Source organism: Salvelinus fontinalis, chromosome 35 (assembly GCF_029448725.1).
Source record: "Salvelinus fontinalis isolate EN_2023a chromosome 35, ASM2944872v1, whole genome shotgun sequence".
NCBI classification, from domain to species: Eukaryota; Metazoa; Chordata; class Actinopteri; order Salmoniformes; family Salmonidae; genus Salvelinus; species Salvelinus fontinalis.
In genome coordinates, this window is record NC_074699.1 from 2,080,673 (window position 1) to 2,092,050 (window position 11,378).

Below are 11,378 nucleotides of genomic sequence, written 5' to 3' on the forward strand. Positions count from 1 at the left end.
AAACTAAATGGCGGATTTTGGTTATAAAACTAATATTTATCGAACAAAAATAACATTTATTGTGTAACTGGGAGTCTCGTGAGTGCAAACATCCGAAGATTATCAAAGGTAAGCGATTCATTTTATTGCTTTTCTGACTTTCGTGACCATGCTAATTTAAGGCTAGCTTTTCTAGCAGTGATTGATCACTCACAAACGCTTGGATTGCTTTTGCTGTAAAGCATATTTTCTCAATCTGACACGATAGGTGGATTAACAACAAGCTAAACTGTGTTTTGGTATATTTCACTTGTGATTCCATGATTATAAATATTTTTAGTATTATTTTTGAGTTTGGCGCGCTGCCAATTCAGCGGTTGTTTACGAAAATGATCCCTTAATCGGGATCTGTGCGCCAAGAAGATAACAGGGAAAGTAGTGACATATTTCTTTGTGGCATTCTCGTTAGCCGGGCCAGTGACCAGGTCTCCACGGCTCATAGAACGTGTCACTGCAAACACAGAGAACACCTCTGGGAAACTCTGCGCACTCTCATCAGGAATCCCTACAAATGATGGCTTAGCGGAAACCACTAGAGATGGAAAAACGACAGGCCATACACGCTCACCTGCCAAGTTATTCCCAAGGATAACGTCGATACCCTCAATAGGCAACGAAGGATGCACCCCCACAACAACATCACCTTTCACCAGTCCACAATCCAACATCAGTTTATGCAGTGGGACTGGCAGTGTTCAAACCTATTCCCCTAATTAGTACACTATTCTCCGAATCAGTCTCAGCAGAGAAGGGTAACACAGACTCCAACACAAACAATTCAGAGGCACCTGTGTCTCAGGATCTTCACTGGCACTAGGTCCTTACTTCCTAACGTAGACACAAACCCACCGTAATGAAAGGTAAATAGTCTGGGTCAATATGGACTTTCACATGTCCCTGGGCATGAGACAATGTGTCAGGAGTGAACTGATGTGGAACAGGCGCAGCCAACGCCGTAGGCTTAGATTTAACGTAAGCACACGTACTGAATTTACCCCTAGCCCTGAGAACCGGACATTCGTTTTTCCAATGACCTGAACCTTGACAGTAGTGACACTCTTGACCAAAGTCAGCTTTACCACGGGAGTCAGGCTCAACCCTAGTTGAATGAAACTCTGCCCGTGAACCAAAGTATATTGGTGAGCGAGGCCCAAATCTCTACAAACGCCCACACTCACTCCGAATACGGGGCTCTGCAAAGACACTTTCGGGAGTCAAAACATCTATCCACCAAAACCGCAGCCTCAGCGTTAGTCTTTACTTTTCATTCGTTAATGTACGTGGTTATATGATCAGGGATTGTGTCCTTAAATTGCTCTAGCAGAATTAGATCGCACAGCCCTTGGAAAGTCATAACTGCAGAGGCGGAACACCCGCGATTAAACTGTGAATATAACTCTTGCGCATACTCAACATGAGTCTATTTATTATCCCTTTTTTAAAGTTCTAAATCGTTGGCGGTAAGCCTCAGGGACCAATTCATAAATCGATAACACAGCCGTTTTAACCTTATCCTAACTGGCACTGTCGTGTACACTAAGAGCTGAATATGCTTCCTGCGCTTTACCAGTCAGCACACACTGCAACATTAAAGTGCGGTCAGAATCAGGCCAACTCCTCGCGTCAGCAACACGCTCAAATAATGAAAAGAATGTCTCAGGGTCCTTCTCATTAAATTTAGGCAACAACCGTAAGTTCCCAACGATATCAAATGTGTCCGGGGCACGACCAAAAGAGAGAGCTTTCCTTCCCTAACCAGTTCTAGCCGCTCTTGTTGCAGCTTGATTTTAGCACGCTCCAAATCCTGTTTAAATTCCAATTCCTTTTCATACTTTACCCGATCAGCACGCTCCAAATCCTGTTTAAATGCCAATTCTTTTTCGTATTTTACACGGTCATGCTCTAGCTTCTCACGATCAAGCTCTAGCTGTAACAGAAGCAGTTCTTTCTGCTGTTTAAAAAGAAGACTACTAGGACCAACAGAATGAGCGGCCATTGTAACGTTACAGGGAGACGGCAAGTCCTCAGCAGAGGCTGTCCCAGTGTTAACTTCAAGAATACCACTCTCCATCAGATTGGCCTTCAATATCAACCTAATATAATTTTTTAGACGTTCATCACTAATTTCAACCTTGTAGTGTTCAGCAATCTTCAACAGCTGTTCTTTAGTACATAATTCTAACAGTTCCTCTGATGGAAAGCGAATGAACTCGTCTGCATTAGACGCCATAGTCAGAAGTTCCCCTCTGCTGAACACACCAGACCACAAGTCCGGTGAAGTGACATTCACACTGGGCACCACAGAAGAGAGATGAGATATATATGGAGCTTCCCCAAAACCTACAGTAACTCAACTCTAGTCTTCATGCAGATTTGCGGTGGGTAATTAGGCACTGTAGCCCACTGGCAAGGAAATAAACCACCCAGCACGCTGGCAGATTCTGTGCCCCCGAGACAACTGCTCAGTCCACAAACACACAAAAATAACAAACAAAATAACCATGCCCAACGTATTCCAAAAATGAAACACGTCGCTAAGCCTAACAGGGGAAAAAGGCTATAGCTCCGGGTAGTAAATGTCACTACCCTACCCAAATCTCCCACTGAGGTACACAGCTGACTGTACTCACCTCCTCGGACCGATGTCCCAACAGCTAGTAGATCAAGAGTCTCCAGCCTGGGCAAAGGCTTGGAAACTAACCCAATGTACTCTCTCCAATGCAGCACACAACCAACTATCCACCGCAGTGGCAAGTTTACCAAACAAACAAAGGTAACCAATACTAGGCACCAAACATTACAACTCAAACAAGCTGTAACAAAAAATGCAAACAAAGCACCTACAGAGTTTAACATTAACTCCACATTTTCTCCCAAACACAATACCTTCAAGATCCCGGATGAGCCCCCACTTGTCAGGAACCGGCTCGAAGTTCGTAACAAAAGGGAGACAACGTGGAGATAAAGAATTACAAAATATATTTATTAACTGAAGTAAAGTAAATACAATAAACAATGGTGTGTGTAGTCAGTAGTCAGTAGTGTAAGTGAGAAGTTACGTGTATACATGTGATAATGAGGGGTGTTGAAAGGTGCCAACGCAAACAAACAAAACAGACATAAAAATGCCACAACCAAAATCTGCAAGTGTGTCTGCATGGAGAGTCTCCTCAATGAATGGGGAAGAGGTGCATTTATCCTGGGACACACCCGAGCCCAGGTGTGTCCCATTTCTCTGACGACACTCCCGGCTCCGCCAACCGACATCCTATTTAGGAAAACAAGAGCAAAGAGAAAGAATTCGGCAGAGAGAGTGGGAGGGTCATCACAAAGATAGCGTATATTATTACGCTAATGTCAGGAAGGGCGCTCTCTTGGGCTACAGCAGTTTCGGAGCAACAATCCGCCATTTGTCGTCATCTGGAAGATTTCATGGCAGAGGTGAGGAAGGTGTTTGATTCTCCGGTATCTGGGAGAGAGGCGATCTGAAAACTACTCGAGTTACATCAAGACTCCTGTAGTGTGGCAGACTACGCAATAGATTTTCACACGTTGGCCGCCGAGAGTCCCTGGAATCTGGAGTCCTTATTCGATACCTTCCTTCACAGACTCTCAGAGGAAATAAAATACGAGCTAGCAGCTCGGGAGTTCCCTTATCTGTCAGGAACCGGTGCGAGAAACAGTCACTAATAATCGGCAGAACCCAGAAGATGAGGCAGACACAGCAGTACTAAAGATGGTGGTTTAATAAAAGAACAAGATCTTCGGGCAAAGAATATAAATCCACAATGTCCAAAATAAAGCCAAAAGGCAAAAAATTTATATCTTCCAAAATACAAAGAAAATCCACAAAGTGGTAAGAACAGCAAGGGAAAAAACAAACCTCTAAAGACTAATCCAAAATACACAAGAACAAAACCAGAGAACCTCTGGAAAATCAAACAAGAGAAAATATATGTTCACAACAAGGCTTGGGCTGGGGCTGTGTGCTAACATACAAACACTGAGCAAAGAACTGAGGAACACACAGGGTTTAAATACCAACAAGGGAACGACACACAGGTGCAAACAATAAGAGAGCAAGGAAAAAACAAAAGGTTCAAAAAAGGTGCAATGGGGACATCTAGTGACAAAAACCAGAACAGTCCTGGCCAAAACCTGACATTATCACCCTTACTCTTAGGATTGATGGGCATCTACGGGAATGCAGAAATGAGAGGAGGTCTGGTCTTTGGCACACTCGTTCATCCGCTGCTACTTGTTCCTCTCCAAATGAATCTGGAAGTCCACGAAGGCTTTATTTCTGAGAAGACCAGAAGCCACCCGAGTTCCCTCGAGAATCATCGGCGACGGGTCAGTCAGATACACCGGAACCTATGCAACTGGGCAGAGCTAGATTATCGCCTATGGAACGTTCACATAGACTAAGTTCCAACAGTTGTCTGTAGTGTGGGGCTACAGTCAGAGGCTACAGTCCCCTAGCGGCCCCCCTCTCGGCACTCATCTCTCCCAAGGTACCGTTCATATGGTCCCCAGCGGTTGACAGAGCCCTTTTGTACCTGAAGCGCCAGTTCACTACAGCCCCCATCCTCGTTCATCCGGACCCGTCTCGTCAGTTTATGGTTGAGGTAGATGCTTCTGACGTTGGAGTGGGGGCTATCTTGTCCCAGCGATCCATCCAGGACCAAAAGCTTCATCCCTGCGCCTTCCTGTCCAATCGTCTCAACTCTGCAGAAAGAAACTACGACTGGGGTAACCGAGAACTCTTGGTGGTCAAGAGTTCTCCTCCAGTCTCCACACTGGAGGAGTGGAGACACTGGCTGGAGGGATAGAACATCCATTTTTGGTTTGAAACAAACACAAGAATTTGGAATATCTCAACTCAGCCAAGTGCCTTAACTGCTGGCAGGCCCTGCGGGCTCTGTTATTCACCAGGTTCAACTTCACCATTTCCTATCACCCAGGGTCCACGAATGTTAAACCTGATGCCCTATCTCGCCTGTACAGTCCCGCTGCCACATCCTCTGACTCTGAGACATCCTCTCTACCTCATGCCTTGCGGATGCTGTGGGCTGGGGTATTGAGACCCTGATCCGCAAGGCACAACGTTCCCAGCCTGCCCTTGGAGGAGGCCCGGCTAACCGGTTGTTCGTCCCTAATTCAGTCCGGTCCCGGGTCCTGAAATGGGCTCTTTCCTCCAGGCTTACCTGTCATCGGGGTTCTCTTCGAACCCTGGCCTTCCTCAGACAACGTTTCTGGTGACCCACAATGGTTCCTGACGCATCTACCTTCGTCGCCGCATGCACCGTTTGTGCTCAGAATAAGACTCCGCGGCAAGCCCCTTCCGGCTCCTTCAGCAACTACCTGTCCCTCATCGTCCCTGGTCCCATATCTCCCTGTACTTTGTCACTGGGCTCCCTCCGTCTGATGGCAACACCGTCATTCTGACGGTAGTGGATCGGTTTTCCAAGGCTGCCCATTTCATCCCTCTCCCCAAACTACCCTCTGCCAAAGTGACAGCCCAGCTAATGGTGCAGCACATCTTCAGGATCCATGGACTCCCAGTGGACATGGTCTCCGACCGGGGTCCTCAGTTCTCGTCTCAGTTCTGGAAGGCGTTCTGCACCCTTATTGGGTCATCGGCCAGCCTGTCCTCCGGATTCCATCCCCAATCCAACGGCCAGTCGGAGCGGGCAAACCAAGACCTGGAAACAACGTTAAGATGCCTCGTCTCGACCAGCCCCATTACCTGGAGCCGACAACTGGTTTGGGTGGAGTATGTCCGGAACACTCTTCCCTGTTCGGTTACGGGACTCTCTCCTTTCGAGTGCTCCATGGGGTATCAGCCTCCACTCTTCCCAGAACAAGAGCAGGAAGTCAACATACCCTCGGCCCAGATGTTCGTCCGCCGCTGTCGGCGTACCTGGAGAAGAGCCCGGGCGGCGCTTCTCAAGACCAACTCCAGGTATTGTCAACAAGCAGATCGCCACCGGACTCCAGCTCCTCGCTATCGCATTGGGCAGAGGGTATGGCTATCCACACAGGAACTCCCCCTTCGGGTGGAGTCCCGCAAACTTTCCCCACGTTTCATTGTCCCTTTCCCCATCTCTAGAGTCCTTAGTTCCACTGCTGTTCGTCTTTTGTTACCGCGTACTCTCCGTATTCACCCTACTTTCCATGTGTCTAGGATTAAGCCCGTGTCTCACAGCCCTTTGTCTTCTGTTTCCAGGCCCACGCCTCCACACCATGTCATCGATGGCCATCCGGCGTACACAGTGAGACGCCTCCTGAGTGTTCGACCGCAGGGCAGGGGTTTCCAGTACCTGGTTGACTGGGAGGGTTATGGCCTAGAGGAGAGGTGCTGGGTCCCCGCTAGAGACATTCTGGACCCAGCCCTCATTGCCGACTTCCACCGCCGGCACCCTGATCAACCAGGTATGCGCCCGGGTAGGATGCCAGGTGGTGCCCTTAGAGGGGGGGGGCGTACTGTCACACCCTGATCTGTTTCACCTGTGCTTGTGCTTGTCTCCACCCCCTCTAGGTGTCACCCATCTTCCCCATTACCCCTGGGTATTTAAACCTGTATTTTCTGTCTGTCTGTGTCAGTTCGTCTTGTGTTCCAAGTCAACCAGCGTGGTTTTTCCATGCTCCTGCCTTTGCTATTCCCTTTTGCTAGTCCTCCCGGATTTGACCCTTGCCTGTTTTCTGGACTCTGAACTGGTTTTGACCTTTTGCCTGTCCATGACCATTCTCTTGCCTACCCCTTTGGATTATTAATAAATATCAAAGACTCAAACCATCTGCCTCCCGTGTCTGCATCTGGGTCTCGCCTTGTGCCCTTATAGTAACGACTGACGTCAATGCGTCAATGGCAGGCTTGACCAAGTAGCACACGTTCCTGTATCATCTTGTTGTAATGTGGAAAGTAGCGTGGCGGTCCTTCGTGGGCAAATTTTGTCATGAAAGAAAGACAAAGAGGACGGATTTACAATCCCGAGTTGGATGACCGTTCAAAGCGTATTTTCCCAGTCTGAGCTTGTTTATTCCCGACTTCCCATTTGCAATGCTTGCTGTTAGCCACTGTCACCGATTCCTTCCAAACCACTCACTGTTGAATTTGTGATTTGCAACTTGTTGTGTAATGTTTATGTCCAATGGCCAATGAGCACCGATATGCTTTATCTATAATTTCTCTTCATTATTTGTCTTCATATGACAAGGATTAAAAAGGATTTACCAGTAGATTGTCGACTTGATTCATGATGATGACTGCTAGCTAAGATTTTGAAAGTATGATGTTGACATGATCCGTCCAATCAAAGCTACTGTACAAATAACGTGATTTGACTTCATTTTATCTGTGGCCAATGACCTTGAGCCTTCTTGGAAGGGCACTACTAATGAAACTCTAAGGCAGGACCCAAAGGGCTTGAATTTTTGATGTCTACCCTTACTAAGGACTGGTGACGTAGTTTCCACATGAGTGACAGAACACCAATCACGGCGCAACACTCCTATTTTCTGCTGGCTTGCCTCACCACCACAGAAAGCACTGAGCTAGGCTGAAACACCTGCATTTTGGAGCTGCCTTACTCAAGGAATCCAAGAGACCATGTTTGTATGCCGCTTTTTAAACTCAACTATATATATATTCTTTTTTTGCAAACTGATATGTGACTCGTATTAATGAGCCCCACATAAAAATGTTATATCCTATATGTCATATGTACAGTAGCTTTGATTGGACTAGGACAACCACTGTCACTATGGTTGCCCTGGATTGTCATACAACTGTGGCGGTGTCACGTTCCTGACCTATTTATGTTAGTTGTTATGTGTGTTAGTTGGTCAGGACGTGAGGTTGGGTGGGCATTCTATGTTTTCTGTTTCTGTGTTGGTTTTGGGTTACCTGGTATGGCTCTTAATTAGAGGCAGGTGTTTGGCGTTCCTCTAATTAAGAGTCATATTTAGGTAGGCGTTGTCACAGTGTTCGTTGTGGGTGATTGTCTTCCGTGTCAGTATGTATGTTCGTGCCACACGGGACTGTAGCGTTTGCTTGTTTCGTTTCGTTTCGATGTCGTCTGTTTCCTGTACGTGAGTTTATGTTTAGTTATGTAAGTTTATGTTCAGGTTTCGTTCTACGTCGTTTTCTTATTTTGTAAGTTTGTTAAAGTGTTTGTTTTCGTGTTGCCATCTTCATCGTTGATATAAATAAAAAGATGGCTTATTTCCCGCAAGCTGCGTTTTGGTCTGAAGATCCTTCTCTCCTCACCTCATCCGAGGATGAGGAGAGCACCAGCCGGTACAGAATCACCCACCACGCTAAGACCAAGCGGCAAGGGAAAAATAAAAGGAGTAAGGGACAGGAGAAAAACAAGGATTTCTGGACATGGGAGCAGATAATGAATGGAGAAGGTCCCTGGGCTAAGGCAGGAGGAAATCGCCGTTCTCAGGAAGAGAGGGAGGCAGCTAAAGCCCAGGAGCGGTGGTTTGAGGAGGCAGCAAGGAGACGTGGCTGGAAGCCCGAAAAGCCATGGGAGCAGCTGGAGGCACTGGGGAGTGCAGAGGCTACCGGAGAGAGGAACCGGAGCTATGAGGGAACGCGTCTGGCACGGAAGCCCGAAAAGCCCGTAAGTAATTCCCAAAAATTTCTTGGGGGGGGGCTAGGAGGTAGTGGGCCAAGGGCAGGTAGGAGACCTGCGCCCACTTCCCAGGCTTACCGTGGAGAGCGGGAGTACGGGCAGGCGCCGTGTTACGCAGTAGAGCGCACGGTGTCTCCTGTACGAGTGCATAGCCCAGTGCGGGTTATTCCACCTCCCCGCACTGGTAGGGCTAGATTGGGTATTGAGCCAGGTGTCATGAGGCCGGCTCAACGCGTCTGGTCTCCAGTGCGTCTCCTCGGGCCGGCATACATGGCACCGGCCTTACGCATGGTTTCCCCGGTTCGCCTACATAGGCCAGTGCGGGTTATTCCACCTCCCCGCACTGGTCGGGCGACCGGGAGCATTCAACCAGGTAAGGTTGGGCAGGCTCAATGCTCAAGAGTGCCAGTACGCCTCCACGGTCCGGTATTTCCGGCACCACCTCCCCGCCCCAGCCTAGTACCTACAGTGTCTACACTACGCACTAGGCTACCAGTGCGTATCCTGAGCCCTGTTCCTCCTCCACGCACTCTCCCTGTAGTGCGTGTATCTAGCCCGGTGCCTCCAGTTCTGGGCCCACGCACTAAGCTACCAGTGCGTCTCCAGAGCCCTGTACAAACTGTATCTTCTCCCCCTACTAATCCTGATGTGCTTGTCCTCAGCCCGGCGTCACCAGTGCCGGTACCACGCATCAGTTATAGAGTGGGCTTTGAGAATACAGTGTGCCCTGTCCCTGCTCCCCGCACTAGTAGGAAGGTGCTTATCCTTAGCCCGGTGCCTCCAGTTCCGGCACCACGCACCAGGTCTACAGTGCGCCGTATCCGGCCAGAGCCATCCGTCTCCCCAGCGCCATCTGAGCCATCCGTCTCCCCAGCGCCATCTGAGCCATCCGTCTCCCCAGCGCCATCTGAGCCATCCGTCTCCCCAGCGCCATCTGAGCCATCCGTCTCCCCAGCGCCGTCTGAGCCATCCGTCTGCCAGGAGCCTGCAAAGCCGCCCGTCTGCCATGAGCCTGCAAAGCCGCCCGTCTGCCATGAGCCTACAGAGCCGTCAGCCAGACAGGAGCCGCTAGAGCCGTCAGCCAGACAGGAGCCGCTAGAGCCGTCAGCCAGACAGGATCTGCCAGAGCCGCCAACCAGACAGGATCTGCCAGAGCCGCCAACCAGACAGGATCTGCCAGAGCCGCCAACCAGACAGGATCTGCCAGAGCCGCCAACCAGACAGGATCTGCCAGAGCCGCCAACCAGACAGGATCTGCCAGAGCCGCCAGCGAGCCATGAGCAGCCAGAGCCGTCAGAGAGCCATGAGCAGCCAGAGCCGTCAGAGAGCCATGAGCAGCCAGAGCCGTCAGAGAGCCATGAGCAGCCAGAGCCGTCAGAGCGCCATGAGCAGCCAGAGCCGTCAGAGCGCCATGAGCAGCCAGAGCCGTCAGAGCGCCATGAGCGTCGAGAGCCGTCAGCCTGCCATGAGCGTCGAGAGCCGTCAGCCTGCCATGAGCGTCGAGAGCCGTCAGCCTGCCATGAGCGTCGAGAGCCGTCAGCCTGCCATGAGCGTCGAGAGCCGTCAGCCTGCCATGAGCGTCGAGAGCCGTCAGCCTGCCATGAGCGTCGAGAGCCGTCAGCCTGCCATGAGCGTCGAGAGCCGTCAGCCTGCCATGAGCGTCGAGAGCCGTCAGCCAGCCATGAGCGTCGAGATTCGTCAGTCAGCCATGAGCTGCCCTTCAGCCTGAAAAGGCTAGATACCCAGAACTGCCCATCAGTCCAGAGCTGTCTCTCTGTCCGGAGCTGCCTTTCAGTCCGGAGTTGCCCCTCTATCCTGATCTCCCTCTCTATCTTCATCTACCTCTATATTCTTATCTATCCCTCTGTCTTGATTTATCTCTCTGTCCCGGTGTTGTCCTTATTAGGTATATTATTAAGAGGATTTTGTGGGGGAAAAAAGAGGGTGGACATTCTTGGAGGGAGGAAGCTAGGATGGATTATGGTGGGGTGGGAAGATGCCCACCCAGACCCTCCCCTAGACTTTGTGCTGGTGCGTCCGGAGTTCGCACCTTGTGGGGGGGGTAATGTCACGTTCCTGACCTATTTATGTTAGTTGTTATGTGTGTTAGTTGGTCAGGACGTGAGGTTGGCTGGGCATTCTATGTTTTCTGTTTCTGTGTTGGTTTTGGGTTACCTGGTATGGCTCTTAATTAGAGGCAGGTGTTTGGCGTTCCTCTAATTAAGAGTCATATTTAGGTAGGCGTTGTCACAGTGTTCGTTGTGGGTGATTGTCTTCCGTGTCAGTATGTATGTTCGTGCCACACGGGACTGTAGCGTTTGCTTGTTTCGTTTCGTTTCGATGTCGTCTGTTTCCTGTACGTGAGTTTATGTTTAGTTATGTAAGTTTATGTTCAGGTTTCGTTCTACGTCGTTTTCTTATTTTGTAAGTTTGTTAAAGTGTTTGTTTTCGTGTTGCCATCTTCATCGTTGATATAAATAAAAAGATGGCTTATTTCCCGCAAGCTGCGTTTTGGTCTGAAGATCCTTCTCTCCTCACCTCATCCGAGGATGAGGAGAGCACCAGCCGTTACAGGCGGTTCTGGATCGTCACATGACTGTGGCAGTCCTGGATTATCAAATATTGTTTAATGTCCAGGTAGGCATGGAAGGCTTCATAAAAAAAACTATAATTGAGAAAGAAAGAAAGAAAGAAAGG